Raw genomic sequence first — 17,556 nt, 5'->3', positions numbered from 1 at the left:
GAAATAGATGCTTGTTCTACTGGTATTGGAGCGGTATTGATGCAGGATGGCCACCCTTTGGCTTTCATCAGTCGACATTTAAAAGGGAAGCAACTGAACTTATCGATATATGAAAAGGAGTTGCTTGCAGTGGTTTTTGCGGTTCAGAAATGGCGACATTACCTATTGCCAAACCACTTTGTTATCAAGACTGACCAGCGGAGCTTGAAATATCTCTAGGAGTAGAGGTTGAAGACCCCCATTCAGCAACAATGGTTACCTAAGCTGTTGGAGTTCGACTACAAAATTCAGTACAAGTAGGGAAAAGACAACATAGCAGCTGATGCTTTGTCACGGATCGAAGGTGCAGAGGTGTTACATATGGCAATGTCAGTCCTAGAGTGTAACCTCATGAAAGATATACAAGCTCATTATGAGAAGGATCCAGAACTAAAACAGTTGATAAGTGAGTTGGAAGCTGATCCTGCAGCAAAAAGACATTATTCATGGGTTCAGCCCGTTCTTCGAAGGAAGAGCAAAATTGTAGTCCCTAATGATGCTCAGTTACAAAAAACCATCTTAGAATGGATGCACTGCTCAGGAATAGGTGGACATTCAGGCAGGGATGCGACTTATAAGAAAGTGAAAGGGTTATTTTTCTGGAAGAACATGGCGGTGGACATTCAAATGTTTATACGGAGTTGTGCAGTTTGTCAGCAGTGCAAGTATGACACGTCCGCTTCTCCGAGTTTGCTGCAACCACTTCTTATCCCTGATACAATTTGGACTGATTTATCAATGGATTTCATTGACGGCCTTCATGAATCCTTTGGTAAAACAGTGATATTTGTGGTAGTGGACAGGTTAACTAAATCTGCTCATTTCATGGCTTTATCACATCCGTATACTGCAGTAACAGTTGCACAAGCATTCATGGACACTGTTTTTGACTTCATGGTTGTCCTCGGTCTATTGTGAGTGACAGGGACACAGTATTCGTAAGTAACTTCTGGCAGGAGCTGTTTTCTCTACAAGGAGTTGATCTGAAATTTTCGAGTGCGTATCATCCCCAAAGTGATGGACAAACGGAGGTTGTTAATAGATGTTTGGAGACCTACCTTCGTTGCATGTGTGGTGATCGTCCTCAATTGTGGAGTCGTTGGTTACCTCTAGCAGAGTTCTGGTATAATACCAATTTTCACACTTCCACTCAGTTTAGTCCATTTGAGGCAGTCTATGGTCAAGCTCCTCCAGTACATCTTCCTTATCTTCCAGGTGAATCCAAGGTTGCTGTTGTGGCCGGAAGTCTTCAGGAACGTGAAGCAATGCTATTGGTTCTCAAGTTTCACCTTATGCGAGCTCAACACCGTATGAAACAAGTAGCAGATAAGCATCGTTCGGAGCGGCACTTTGATATTGGTGAGTCTGTGTTTGTCAAGTTACAACCATATCGTCAAGGCTCGGTGGTTATGCGTTCAACTCAGAAGCTCGCTCCAAAATATTACGGTCCTTACAAGATTGTTGACTGATGTGGTAAAGTGCCTTACAAACTGCAGTTACCGGACCATTCTCTGATTCATCCTGTCTTTCATTTCTCACAACTCAAGGCAGCAGTGGGTAACATTCCCACTTCGTTGCATCTCCCATCTATTGTGTCGGATAGCTGCGTTAAGGAACCTGTGCAGATCTTGGCTCATCAAATGGTTAAGCGGCAAGGTCGTGCGGTTACAAAAGTCTTGGTTCAATGGACAAATGAAACGGAAGACGAAGCTACGTGGGAGTTCTTGTTTGACTTACAACGCAAGTTTCTGGCTTTTGAACCTTGTGGACAAGGTTCTCCGAACAAGGAGGCTTTGATATAGCAAAAGAGGCATTTAGCGCACGTGGGGCTTATTGTTTTGGATAAGAGAGTGACGAGCGCGTGAGGAAGAAGTAATCAAGCTGGTAGAGTGCAGGTGGTAGAGGTTGCAGGCTGTCAACGTCAAGTAACGGTTAACACTGTTAGTGTGGTGGCAGTATAAGAGCAGTGTTAGCTCATCTTTATCTTTTATGCATTTTCAGAGTTTTAAACTTTTCTAGAACTTTCTAGTACTTTCCTCCCTCATCGTTTTGCTAAGATTCTAGCAGGTGAGAAGTGATTCTGCGTTCCTTTGAGAACATTGTTTCATCTATTGGTTTCTTTCAATAATATTCAACTCTGTTTACTCCTCTGTTTTCTCTGTTTTTGCCGTTGCAAACATGTCTTTATTAATCGTTATCAGTTTAGCGGCTAGCTGTTCAGGCTTTTAATATGGTTTGTGTTCTCTTTTCCAATCGTATATGTGAGCGCTTGACAATGGGTGGTTGGGAGTTTGATACATCCATTATGTTCTCTCCAGACAAAACACACAACAATTTGAAACATCATTCAAAGGAGAGTAGCATCGGATTATCAACATCTTTCAGTTTCGTCTTGTTTTATTTATTTATTAATAAGATCTTCATGATTTCCATAACTACGATTAGTCATCTCGACTGTTTGATTTTGGTTGATTTTTATTCTCACTGGTAATTGGTTTTTGTGTCACACATGTATGTAACTGTAACACACAAATAGAAACACCTACGAGAGTGGACATATCTTCAAAATATCAATGTTATACCTGGCTTGTGTAATATGTCTTTCTTTGTTGTATATATTGAAACAAGAGGTTACCACCAGTGGAACGGTTCAAAGTCCTGATTGAGTATTGGAAGTTTGTCTAGTTAACGTCAAAGAATACAACACGGCCCTAGCGCAATTCAAATTATAGCACACAGACTAGTTGGAAGGGATTATACATCAATTTTGGTGCACCAAAGACCATCTTCACATATATGCCACATATTCTAACAACAACTACGAAGTAGTAATCAGAGAATGAATCAGTTTACGTAAACTGTGCTAAGGCCGTGAATTCAGGCTTGATTCATTTCATACGGCTAAGACATAATTCCTAACACTTAGCTGAAAAGTTGAACGTGAAATGAGTGTAACTAAAGGTATCATGATCAAGAAAACATAGAATCATTAGTAGTACTGAAAATACCTTGTCGTAAGATACCACAACACGATTAAAACGATCATCAATAGCAAAAGACGCATTAACAAGAAAGAATCAAGTAAGCAGGCAAGAGAGGCTAAATACTATGTTCAAATATGCTCGCATTCACACAACGGTATCATACAATCTGATAGTAGCAAGCCTTTAAAGCTGACTGTAAAGGAAACTGAAAGAAAAATGCTCCAGATGAATAAGCAAAGACGTACAGGCTACCCAAGATGTCTTTGGAGTTTGGACAGAGAGAGAATCAAGTAGTTAACAGTACACAACACTAAAGTGTACTAAGAAACACAACTAGCAAAATAGAAAAGGATAGCAACCAATGTTGGAAAACCAATCATCCACTTGCCACTTTTGAAAGGTTTTGTATTACTATCAACCAGATATAGAAAAAATGCTAACGAAAATAGCAACAGCGAAGGCATAGCACCAAAAATCTACAATTACTCTTACCATGAGTGTGTAAGGGTATAGAGACACACAACACACTGATTTACACTTGGAACGCGCCAAGCCAACGCTTTTCTCTTCAATCTTATTAACAAAATTTATCTCTTACAATGATACAATTTTGTCTCGGCCCTTACTCAACCTATTCTACCCAATAGGATTGATCCCGACTAATAATGAATCTAACTGATGTTCATATATTTTACCTTGTTTTCCCTTAGTTTATTCACATCTTTTGCATCTTTTGCTATCCATTTAGGCCATTATTGTGTAGCTTTAGCACTAATCATGCATTATAGTTTAGATGCATTGCATTTGCATCCTTTCATGCATATTCAGGTGATTTTGGAGCTTAAGAAGGTTGGAAGCAATGCTGAGGAGAAGTGAAGCAACCATGACGGAAAAGCAAGAGAGTTAAGGCTGAAACAACAAGGTCCAGAGTCCAACTCGACCGCACACTCGACCAGACACTCGACGGTGTGCTGAGGAGGACTCGACCGAGTGGAGAATGCACGAGAGAAGCCAGCTCGAACTGCCACTCGACCGCGCACAAGTCGAGTTGACCTAGCCGTTGACTATTTTGTCTTTTAGTATTTTTAGGGCTTCCACCCCCTCTCCTATATAAAGCCTTGTACCTGCAGCCACCAAAAGAGTCCAGCTTTTAGATATTCTCTAAACCTAGTTTTTACCCTTTTGGGAATTATTCTTTTTGCACTTTTTATTTTCCTTAGGTTTTGTACTTGTTTGAGAGAGAGAAAAGACTAGATTCTTGTATTTTGTTGGTTTCATAGCTTTCAAGGTATAAAGATTTCGAGTTTTATTCCTTCATCAATATTGTAGATCTCTGTGTTATCTTTCATTTGATGCAAGTTTCAATATTTTCTGGGTTTATGATTTTTGTGTTCATCATGTGTTCTTGTGAGTAGTCCTTTAGGATCTTGAGGATGGGTTAGGCTGGATTGATCTTGTGGTTTGTGTGATTTGGTCAAGCTTGATTGTTGTAGATCTCTTCTAGGCTAGATGTTCTTAATGCTGATCCTGAACTGAGAGGTTAGGGTTTGATTTCAAGCATCTTAGCATCACACCAATGTTTAAGGAGCATAGATAAGGCTAGATCTAGAGCTTACCATTAGGCTTGCTAAGAGATTAGAGGTCTTGTTTGGTTTGAGATGTATTGCTTAATGCCTGCTTGTGTAGATTCTTTACTGTGTGAGAACAAGTCTAGAATTGCATAGGTTTGATTGTTTCTTGCCATGAGAGTGGAAGAAACTTGTCTTAGATTTATATGTCTAGAGATTAGCTCAAAGTTTGCTTGAGATTTGTTGACCAAGTTAGATAACCACAATGATTAGTTCAGCCCATGAATCCCTCCTCAAGGCCTTCTTTGTTTATTGATTTTTAAGTCTTAATCATGTTGCTTGCTTGTTGTTTGATTCGTATTTGCATTGCTCTGTTTTTATTGTGTTGCTCTGTTTCCCGGATTTATCCAGCTCGACCCTGTACTCGACCTACACTCGGTCGAGTGCTTGTTCGAGTTCATCCCCAGGACTCTTGTTTATGATTTGTGATTGTTCTGTTTCATTCCTATTTGCATTTCTGTTTCATCTACTCATTGTCCTGTTCATTATTGTCTTGCATTAGTTCATCATAGTAGTTTCTATTTCTGTTCTAGCTTCATATAGTCATAACCATTCTGTTCCATTCACATTTAGTTCTTAGTTCTTGTAGTTTACTTTCTGCATCTTTATATTTTCATCTTAGGATTGTTAGTGACAAACAATCTATGCATTTGGCTTAACTTAGATTCATATACATATCTTAATTGTTCACAAACACTCATTTAGGATTGATACCTCTTATACTGCAACAGCATAAGGGGAATTGAAACACCCATCCATCTATCCATTCATATCTCACCATTGCATATCATCATTCATCATTCACCACACCAAAAAGATCTTGTTTCACTAACCCTCTCTCTCTCTTTTTGCTAAGAGAATAAAACTCACCCTCTCTCTTTTCTATCTAAACTCTCACCAGTGTAAATCTCTGTGCACTTAATCACCTCCCTGATTAACGTCACAGAGAACTGGGAACACACCTTCTAAACCTTATCTTTGTGGCTTCGAAGTTTACAACTGTATCAATATTCTAGAGTGCTCAAATTGGCTCGTGGCCTACTCCTAGAATATATATACACGACTTGAGAACCCCTAGAAGGCGAATCTCCAAGTATCACGGGATAAGGAAACTGTTTGCTCTCAAGCTTATCTTTTCCTTATTTGCTGTAGAGAATATTCTTCATATCTCCAATGATAAGGAAACTGCTTGCTGCTCAAGTTTATCCTTTCCTTAATTTGCTGTGGAGAATATTCTGCATATCACCAAGAACCATCTTGTCTCTATCTTTAATGCCAAGTCATCACCTTTCCTCGACACATCATCACATCCACTCACGTCTTGCCACGTCAGCTCACACATCCATGTCAGCAACTCGGGCGTCTGTGATCTGATGCAACTTCCTGATTGACACAACGCTCTGTTCGGCACAACTTGTTCCTCACAGCGAGTTGTTCCAGAAGCTGCATTTACAATCTCCCCCTTTTTGACTGAGTTTGATACTCAAGCATCTCTCTGGTTCAACCTGAAAAGACACTCCAACAAACACAAGCCAAAAAACAGAACAAGCAACAACTAGACAAAACAACAATCATTATCTAGCAAAATCAATCAACAGCTTGTTCAAACAGAACTATGATAAGAACCTAACAATCAGAAACCCCAGCGGGCTGCAGCGGAAACCATGTTCTTAATAGCTCTCTAATCAGACTTAATCAATTGGCATATTCTCAATCATTAACAACCTAAGATCAACCAATCAATTCATTAAGACTCCCCCATAAACAATGATTCTCCCCCTAAACCAAGAAGAAACAAGGATTCTCCCCCATAAGTACAAAACTCCTTGTCATTGGGTGTTGATCAAAACCAGAATCATTCTCCCCTAGCTTGAGTGATCAACTAAGTCAAAAACAGACATACATATCACAACAGTACACTGAGTTATGGGAATCACTTACCTGCTAACAGTGCTTCGCGTCCTTAAGCACTTTGATGATCAGTCAAGTCGCCTATTGAAACAGCTTCTTGTTTGTAGGCATGTTGACTATCCTTGCAACCACAACTGGATGTTGGGAAATAGGACACTGGTAGCCGAGAATTCGAACAGCAGATAGCACTTTGGTCGAATCACAGTGTGGATGTGACCATACACAAGCTTTGCAGGAAAAAACAGCACCTTGTGTATCATGATCTTTGCTTTCAAACTTCTGCTTCACTAATCAGATGAGCTAAGCACATATCACTTCTCCAATTCGTCATCTGTAGGGAACTCAAACATATGATCATCTGTTAACTCAACTATCATCAGTCTCACATGTCTAATACCAGCCTAGCCATTAACTCCACCATAATCAAACAAAGTGTTGATCGGTCATGTGAGGCTCCAAATGCACAGTTCCTTACAAGAACAATCACTATCTTGATCAAACCCTTGACAGTTGACAGATTAGCCCACAAATCACATATACCTTTAGATAAGTAAGGCTTAATCTCAGACACAGTTTTTTAGAAGCCCAACAACTTCAAACATCTTCATACATCATCAGTGGAACCAACCACAAATGTTCGTTCTTCAATGGATGTATCACGATCCTAACAACAGAGTATCACACATCTGTCTTTATTGCAGATAACATGTCTCATAACAATCATATGCACCTGTAGGTCAACAAGGGTGAGATGATCTCCTGTCATTCTTTTGTTGACTTCACGACATTGAAGTATCAACCCACTTCTGCAGATTCTCTCTTAACTCAAGAAGATGTCTTCTAGGCGATACAGACGATACTGCACATGTCAAACAGCTGGTGGGACACAGACACTTGCTTCGTAGCACAATCCATCTTCTGGTAACAGTCCCTTGCAACAAATACTTTGATCAAAGATGGAACTCAATTGAACAACCCGACAGTCATGAAAGTCAACAACAACTTGCAAGCACAGCCTTTTGTCTATGAACACTCATCAGCCTCCGGTACAGGTAGCTCCATTCCTTCTTATCATGGAACTGACACTATACTCATTTATCGATACAAACTGAGTATCAGTCTTTTGAATCGTCCTCAGACGCACGATGACTCAACAACATTTCTCTAAAGCACTTCCACCACTTGAACCAGGTTGTGAGTTTCAGTAACAGCTACTTCCAACCCTTCAGTACTCATAGGACAATTATTTTCACCCAAATAATCAGATGAACACACAGCTCTTTGATCCTGCTTCCATGATCAATCCATCACTCAAGACGTCAGACCCTTGATCCATTGCTGCTTTCTGGAGTTTACCTCTTAGAGAGTCATGATCATTCCTATGGGTTGAAACAAAGAAGCTTAAACCTGAAATGAAGCTAGAACAGAAATAGAAACTATACTAATGAACTAATGCAAGACAAAGATGAACAGGACAATAAGTAAATGCAACATAAATGCAAATAGAATGAGACTAGAGACAAGACAAGACAACTACAAATCATAAACAAGAGTTCTGGAGATGAACTCGAGCAAGCACTCGATCGAGTGTAGATCAAGTGCAGGGTCGAGCTGGACAAATCCGTGAAACAGAGCAATGCCAGAAAAACAGAGCAATACAAGAACGAATCAAACAACAATCAAACAGCAGGATTAAGACTTAAATATCAATAAACAAGTAAGGCCTTGAGGAGGGATTCATGGGCTGGACTAATGATTGAGGTTATCTAACTTGGTCAACAAATCTCAAGCAAACTTTGAGCTAATCTCTAGACATACAAATCTAAGACAAGTTTAATCCACTCTCATGGCAAGAAACAATCAAACTCATGCATCTCTAGACTTGTTCTCACAAAGAAAAGAATCTACACAAGCAGGCATTAAGCAATATGTCTCATACCAAACAAGACCTCTAATCTCTTAGCAATCCTAATGGTAAGCTCTAGATCTAGCCTTATCTATGCTCCTTAAACAATGGTGTGATGCTAAGATGCTTGAAATAAAACCCTAACCTCTCAGTTCAGGATTAGCATTAAGAACATCTACCCTAGAAGAGATTCTACAACAATCAAGCTTGACCAAAGCAAACAAACCTCAAACACAGCCCAACCTAACCCATCCTCAAGATCCTAAGCTACTACTCACAAGAACACATGATGAACATCAAAGTCATAAACCCAGAAAATACTGAAACTTGCATCAAATGAAAGATAAAACAAAGATCTATAACATTCAAGAAGGAATCAAACACGAATTCTTAATATCTTGAAAGTTATGAAACCAACAAAATCCAAGAATCTTATGTTTTCTCTCTTAAAAGAGTACAAGATCTAAGAAAAATAAAAGTGCAAAAGGAATAATTCCCAAAAGGGTAAAAACTAGGTTTCTGACTATTCTAAAAAGCTGGACTTTTTGGTGGCTGCAGGTACAAGGCTTTATATAGGAGAGCAGGTGGAAGCCCTAAAAATACTAAAAGACGAAATAGTCAACGGCTCGGTCAACTCAACCCCCTGCTCGGTCGAGTGGCTGGTCGAGTTGGCTTTTCTTCTGCTTCCTCCAGTCGTTCGAGTCCTCCTCAGCACACGGTCGAGTGTTTGGTCGAGTGTTGGGTCGAGTGGGACTCTGGACCTTGGTTCTTCAGCCTTAACTCTCTTGCTTTCCCTTCAAAATTGCCTCACTTCTCCTCAGCATTGCTTCCATGCTCCTTAAGCTCTAAAATCACATGATTATGCATGAAAAGATGCAAATGCAATGCAACTATACTCTAATGCATGATTAGTGCTAAAGCTATGCAATAATGGCCTAAATGGATAGCAAAAGATGCAAAAGATGTGAATAAACTAAGGGAAAACAAGGTAAAATATATGAACATCAACACCTCCAAACTTATTCTTTGCCCTCAAGCAAGTAATCAAGACATAAGAAGGTAGGTGATGTTTGAAAGTGGGATCTCAGCTCCTAAAGCTTGCAAATAGACTATCTAGAATCAATGTCCAAGTTACTAGTACTATGATGCAAGTTGAATGAGCTGTACTTAAAGATTTTAGACAAGCATATCACAACCTTTACTGAGTAGAGCCTTAGATATCCACATGCATTCAAATCAACCATTTCCTTTAACATTCATTAATCAAGAACATGAATCAATTTTATGCAATGCTTAAACTCATTTGGCTTGGAGATAAAGGTTTAGAGACAATGATGGTCTCTTTTTAGAGTGGGGCTTATCAATATCAAGGTTCTCTCATAAAAATGGATTGAGCTTTAGAAGAATGGTAAAGGTAAGAACACTTAGACACATACAAGAACAAAACCTTGTCTACCCAAAGGCACCCAAAGTGTTTATCCAATCAATCTAAACCCAAATGATTCTAGTGCTACCCTTTAACTTCTTCTTTTCTCTTTCACCCTCTTCTCTTTTGGTTTTCAAGTCTTAGGAGAGGTTTCTTATTTGATCTTTCTAGTGGGATGGGGGATTCTTACTTATTTGCTATGGTTCTCTTTTCTTCTTATTCTTAAGACATACAAGCTTTTTGCTAGACTTTCCTTTTCTTTCTTTTCCTTTCTTTAACTAGAACCAGCTTCAACAATTTTTACTTCCCATCCTTTCACTAGACTTTGCTTAAACACATTCTCCTCTTAAAGACTCTAACCTTTTTCTTTCTCTTTTTCCTCTTTTCTTTTCAAAACAGCCAAGTCCCAAACCCAACAAGTGAACCTCCTAGTCCTATCTAGTTTGAAAAATGCAAACTAGAAGTACACAAGGTTTTACTCTTGTCAGTTCAAACCTAACACTTTCTACCAAGCTCATTCCCAAAAATAGGCCTCACACACACAAGAATAAACATGGCTTGAAAGAAGGGTTGGTTAAGGGGTAGGGGAACTGATTCCTAATGAGGAAATCAGCTACTTGGATCAACAAGAGTGGTAAAAAGGAGAAAGATGATCCAAATATGTATATGGTATCCATGAGTTTAAAGCAATGCGCATATTGATAATTGAAATTCAATATTAGGTTCTTATAAATAGGAAATGGTGTCAAATCACAACATGCTTCAATTTAGACCAAATGCAATGCAGGAATTCATGGCTTGGTTCAATCTTATGCTTCTAACTACTCAACTAGCATCAAAGTACTATTAATTTGGGCATTGATCCTAGTCTAGTGAATAAGCAAGCTAACAAGGAAAAACTCATCATAGATCCCTAATGCAAATATTATACAATCCTAAATGAAACATGCTAAACAAGATCCTAATATGCAATGCAAACTACATGAACACTCTTTTTTATAAAGATTTTTGCAAAAAAATTTCAAATTTTTAGGGTTTTTCTATGCCTTAGATGCTATGCAAAAACAAATATGAGGATGCTAAAAATTTGAAATAAGAACACAAAACACAATGTCAAATGCTATCTCAAACCCTCCCCCAAACTTAAATCACACAGTCCTCTGTGTGAAAGAAATTTGTAAGAGGAGTCAAGACCAAAAACAAAACACAATTTCAAATGCTATGATATTTACAAGGGAAGGTGATAGTGGTACCTCAAGGATTGGAGAAGAAGTTGTCCACATCCTCTTGCATACTGTCAAATGTGTAGTTGGGGTCTTGTTGATCACTTGGAGATGGAGATTGGGGCAGCTCGACGACGGTGATCGACCTGCACTCGGTCGAGTGCGTGCTCGAGTGGGGGGGGGGGTCGAGCTGGACCGTGTGTGTCCCTCTCTTCTTCTGTTTAGACTCCCTTGCTTCCCTGACCATGCAAATACCAAGACAAAAGTCAAAATACCAAAATCCTAAGCAATATATATAGAGATACCTTAGGGACTTCCTCCCTATTGAGCTTGTTTAAAGTCACTAAGCTTGACTTCTATAGCTCTTCAAGCTTGAGGGGCATCCTTGAGAAGCATTGAGCACTTCTCATGTGTCTCCTTCTCTCCCAAATACTTCTTAACTCTCTGACCATTAACTTTAAACTCACTGCCATCTTTGTTGAGAAGTGTGACAGTTCCATATGGTAAAATCTCTTTTATTTCAAAAGGACCTCCCCATCTACTTTTCAACTTCCCAGGGAATAACTTGAGTTTTGAATTGTAAAACAAGGCTTGGTCTCCAGCCTTTAGGTCTTTGATGAGAATCTTCTTATCATGGAAGGCCTTAGTCCTTTCCTTGTAGATTTTGGAGTTTTCATAAGCTTCCAATCTGATCTCCTCAAGTTCATGCAAATCAAGGCTTCTCTTAGCTTGTGCTGTTTCAAGATCCAAGTTGAAAAGTTTGATTGTCCATAGAGCCTTGTACTCAACTTCAACTGGGAGGTGACAAGACTTTCCATACACAAGCTGGAATGGGGTTCTTCCTATAGGTGTTTTGAAAGCTGTCCTATAAGCCCAAAGTGTTTCATCAAGTTTACTAGACCAGTCCTTTCTTTTTGCTCCTATTATTCTTGATAGAATGGCCTTGATCTGTTTGTTTGACACCTCAACTTGCCCACTTGTTTGAGGGTGATAGGCTGTAGACACCTTGTGCTTAACTCCATACTTCCTTAGCATCCCTTCAAAAATCTTGTTGATGAAGTGTGTCCCTCCATCACTTATTACAACTCTTGGGATTCCATACCTTGGAAAGATTATGGTCTTGAAAAGTTTGAGAACCACCTTATGATCATTAGTGGGACTGGCAATAGCTTCTACCCATTTGGAGACATAGTCCACTGCTACTAAGATGTAGACATTCCCATTTGAAGGAGGATTAAAAGGTCCCATAAAATCAATTCCCCACACATCAAATATCTCAACTTCAAGAATTGGATTTTGAGGCATCTCATTCCTTCTTGTTATATTCCCCATTCTTTGGCAAGCATCATACTTTGTGATGAACTTGTGGGTGTCCTTGAATAATGTAGGCCACCATAGGCCAGCTTGTAAGACTTTCTGGGCTGTCTTAAAGGTTGCAAAATGGCCTCCATAAGCAGAACAATGGCAATGTCCTAACACTCCTTCAACCTCATTCTCTGCTATGCACCTTCTAAACAATCCATATGATCCCTTCTTGTATAAGTAGGGTTCATCCCAATAGTATCCATTGATATCCTTGACGAGCCTCTTCTTCCTATAGGAGTTCATGTCTGCTGGGATTTCTTCACACACCTTGTAATTGACAATATCAGCATACCAAGGCAAATCCTCACTCTCAAGTGCCATCCACTCCTCCATCTCATCCTGCTCGATCGGGCACCCAAACACGCTCGGCCGAGTGCCTGTTCGAGTGGGTGGTCGAGTTGTGGGCCGTGTTGTCCCAATCAGCATCAGTTTCTCCTCAGGCATTGAATCATCAATTGGAATCTCCTCTTCTATCCTCATCCTGGACAAGTGATCAGTTACTCCATTCTCTATCCCCTTTTTATCAACTATTTCCATGTCAAACTCTTGGAGAAGCAAAATCCATCTCAACAACCTTGGTTTTGTATCCTTCTTTGAATAGATGTGCCTCAAAGCAGCATGATCAGTGTACACAATTACCTTGGACCCTTCTAAGTAGCTTCTGAATTTTTCAAAGGCAAATACCACTGCTAGGAGCTCTTTCTCTGTTGTTGAATATCTTCCTTGAGTTTCATCCAAGGCTCTACTTGCATAATGAATCACATGCAGCCTCTTATCTTTTTTCTGTCCTAGGACTGCTCCTACTGCAAAGTCTGAAGCATCACACATAATCTCAAATGGAAGATCCCAGTTTGGAGCTTGGACTATTGGAGCTGAAATCAAAGCAGCCTTGATCTCCTTGAAAGCCTTCAAGCAATCTTCATCAAAGTTGAACTCAGTTTCCTTACAAAGCAACCTTTTCAATGGCCTAGCTATCTTTGAAAAATCCTTGATGAATCTTCTATAAAACCCAGCATGACCAAGAAAGCTTCTTATGTCCTTAACTGTTTTTGGTGGTTGAAGTTGAACCATGACTTCTATCTTTGCCTTATCAACCTCAATACCTTTTTCTGAATCTTGTGTCCAAGAACTATCCCTTCTTCAACCATGAAGTGACACTTTTCCCAATTCAAGACTAGATTTGTCTCCTCACATCTCTTTAAAACCCTGCATAAATTAGCAAGACAAGAAGAAAAGGAATCTCCATAGACAGATAAGTCATCCATAAAAACCTCAACTACATCCTCAATGAGATCAGAGAAGATAGACATCATGCATCTTTGAAAAGTTGCTGGAGCATTACATAATCCAAATGGCATTCTTCTATAGGCAAAAGTACCATATGGACATGCGAATGTTATCTTCTCTTGGTCATTAGGATGAATGGGAATTTGGAAAAATCCAGAGTATCCATCCAAGAAACAGTAGTGAGTGTGATTAGCTAATCTTTCCAACATTTGATCAATGAAAGGAAGAGGAAAATGATCTTTCCTAGTAGCTGAATTAAGCTTTCTATAATCAATGCACATTCTATGTCCTGTAATGGTTCTAGTGGGAATTAATTCATCATGATCATTCTTTACTACAGTGATCCCTCCCTTTTTTGGGACACAATGAACTGGTGAAACCCAAGTACTATCAGAGATAGGATAGATTACACCAGCATCAAGCAACTTAAGGATCTCTTTTTTAACTACTTCTTTTAGGTTGGGGTTTAACCTTCTTTGAGGTTCAATGCTGGAGTAAGATTCATTTACAAGATGGATTTTATGCATGCAGAGACTAGGTGAGAGTCCTTGAATGTCATCCAAGGTATAACCAATAGCTTTTCTATACTTTCTTAGCTCAACAACTAGCAAATCAAGTTCTTTTTTACTTAACTTAGCATTTACTATCACAGGATAAGTAGAGTTCTCACCTAGAAAAACGTACCTTAGCCCAGTTGGAAGAGGTTTGAGCTCTACTTTTGGTGCTTTTAGTTCAGACCAATCATCTGTGGAGGACTCAGCAGTGCACTCGGTCGAGTGGCTCTGGTGCTCGGTCGAGTGCGTGGTCGAGTGCGTGGTCGAGCTCTCCAGATTTGCTATTTGAACTGAGCAGACTTCTTCTCTTAATGCAGGTAACCCCTCAAAACCTCTGGATGGTCTGATTCCCTACTGGAGTCCAACATCTCCTCATAGGCCTTGGTTTCTTTATGAATGAATCCTTCCTCCCTACTTTTGGTTAAGGCAGTCCTAAGGTGATCTTGTTCTGCTAGTTCTTCCATCAGTTCTCCTGCTAATTTGTCCATCTCTTCAACCCAAAAGATTTGCCCTCCAATGGTTGGTTTCTTCATAGCCTCTACAATATCAAATGTCATCTTGAGGTCCTCTCCCAAGTTGAGATCAATCTTCCCTTGTCTCACATCTATTATTGCTTCTGCTGTAGCTAGGAAAGGTCTCTTCAATATTAAAGGGTCTTTTGGTTCTTCATCCATTTCCAAGACTACAAAGTTTGTTGGGACTTCCACTGCTCCAACTCTAACTGGTAGATCCTCCAAAACACCATGTGGTAATCTTATTGATCTATCAGCTAAGATCAAGGATATATTGCATGGCTTATACCTTGTAAACCCTAGGCGCTTAGCAACTGATAGAGGCATTAAGCTTACTGAGGCTCCCAAATCACATAGGAATCTGTTGAAGGTTAAAGGGCCTATAGAGCAAGGTAGAGTAAAGGAACCAGGATCTCTTAGCTTTTGAGGGTTCACTTGCTTTGTGATGATAGCACTGCACTCATGGCTAAGAATCACCATCCCTTGAACTTCTTTGATCCTTTCCATCACAGCATCTTTCAAGAATTTCTGGTAAGGAGGAATCATCACAAAGGCATCTATTAGAGGCATTCTAAGTTCAATCTCTCTAACTTGTTTGTCAAACAATGCCTTGTATTTTTCAACCATCTGCTTCTTAAATCTTCCTGGGAAAGGTAGTGGAGGCTTGTAAGGAGGAGGAATGAACCGGACTTCTTTTTCTTTGGAAGTGACTGGCTTAATTTTTTCCTAGGAGGCTGCTCGATCGGGTGCTCGATCACACACTCGGTCGAGTGAGTGGTCGAGTGGTGGGTTGAGTTTGATGGCGTTTTCATTCTGAGTTTCTTCTTGTTGAAAACCCTCCCCTTCTTGATCACCATTGTCCTCAGTGTCTGGTAATGCTCCCTCTCTTGTTGGTAGAACCCTTCCACTGCGTAGATTGATAGCATGAGCAGATTCTATAGAGTTCATAATGGCATTGCCTTTGTTGTTATCTTGCATTGGGGCAGTAGCTAGTTGATTCTCCATTGTCACAATCCTGGAAGTCAGTGTGTCAAACTTGGTATGGAGTTCACTGTAAACATCTGATATCCTCCTGTTCAACTCAGCAAATCTGTTTGCTGCCTCAATCTTCCCTTGTGTTTGCCCAATCAACAACTGTTGCATCATAGCTCTTAAGTCTTGTTCTTGGCCTTGGTTAGTCTGAAACCTTGGTGGGAGACACAACTGAGGCTGGAACACTTGATGTTGTTGTTTGGGGACATAGTTTTGTTGCTGTTAAGGCTATTGAGGTGGATAGACTTGGTCTTGTGGATTAGCTACATTGGTGCTTCTATAGGAGAGGTTGTTGTTCTTGAACCCTCCTTGGTTGTAGCCTTTGAATCCACCTTGGTTTTGCATATAACAAAGCTCAGCAAACTCATTCTCCCCTTCTTGAACTTGAACCTCTTCCTCACCAATGAAGTGAATGGACTTTTGTTGGCTAAGGAGGATTTTATCAAGCTTCTCATTGACCATCTTCAAATCCTTCTTGTATTTGTCCTCTTGGTCAGTGGAGGTGGACCTTATGGTTATGTCATAGTCCTCATTATAGTTGCCATCTGACTGAGCAAGGTTCTCAACTAATTCCCATCCTTCTTCCACATTCTTTTTGAGGAAGTTGCCATTTGAAGCTGTGTCAAGAAGCATCCTGATCTTGGGAAGCACTCCTCTATACAATGTGCTTAGGAGTGACTCATTGCTGAAGCCATGGTGAGGACACTGAGTCTGAAATCCTTTGAACCTCTCCCAAGCTTCACAAAAGCTCTCATTGTTTCTTTGAGCAAACCCATAAATTTCATTCCTCAATCTAGCAGTCCATGCATTTGAGAACAATTTTGCCAAGAAAGCCTTCTTGCAAGCATCCCATGTGGTTATTGCTCCAGTAGGAAGAGTCTTCTCCCAAAGGTGAACCTTATCTCCAAGTGAAAATGGGAAGAGCCTCAACTTGAATCCATCCTCACTCACTCCATTAATCTTGGTAAGACCACAGATTCTATCAAATTCATCAAGGTGGTCTAGAGGATCCTCCATTGGCAATCCATGGAACTTATTGGCTTGAATCATGGTGATCAATCCACTCTTGATCTCAAAGTTGTTGTTTGGCACTGTGGGAGGCACAATGCCAGCTCTCTGGTTGTGGATATTGGGTGCATCTCCAGCACCAATGTTCCTTGGTCTTGGAACTGGATCTTGTTGCTCCATTACCACTTGATCTCCTTGCTGTTCTTGAACTACTCTTCTTTGCTTATGTCTCAAACCCTTTTGCAGTCTGTGGATGTTGTCAAGGCCTTTGAAGATTGTCTTTCCCCTTGGACCTTGTGTGCATCCACAGACTGAGATACTGACTCGAACAGGTGCACGGTCGAGCACAGGCTCGAGTGAGTGGTCGAGTCGACTGGGAACTGGTGTCTATTTAAATACGCTGTCTGACTCGATCAAGTGCTCGATCACTACTCGGTCGAGTGGTGCACGAGTGGGTGGTCAAGTGGTACCTGAAACTCAACACAGCCAAGCAAAAGAAGATTCGAGTTCAGCAACTTCACAAGTGTATAAACGAACTTAATCTTAGATTAATAATGATCCTAAATGTCACAGAAACACTCTCAAATGGACAATGGCGCCAAATTGAAACACAATTTGTTGGTGGTATTGATTGATGGATGTATGCAATGGTGAAATATGAAATGAATGGATGGCAGGGTG

General features: G+C 40.1%; 1 non-coding gene across 1 annotated transcript; it reads left to right on the top strand.

Moving 5' to 3' along the window:
- Positions 1 to 16,555: 16,555 nt before the first annotated feature.
- Positions 16,556 to 16,662, top strand: LOC147919691 (small nucleolar RNA R71). Its single transcript, XR_015594270.1, has one exon. It is a non-coding gene; the product is annotated as a small nucleolar RNA R71 (small nucleolar RNA).
- Positions 16,663 to 17,556: the final 894 nt, after the last annotated feature.

This window comes from Camelina sativa, chromosome 20, assembly GCF_030686135.1.
Source record: "Camelina sativa cultivar CO46 ecotype springtype chromosome 20, ASM3068613v1".
NCBI lineage: Eukaryota > Viridiplantae > Streptophyta > Magnoliopsida > Brassicales > Brassicaceae > Camelina > Camelina sativa.
Note: the sequence above shows the minus strand (reverse complement) of the source record. Positions and strands in the feature narration are given on the sequence as shown.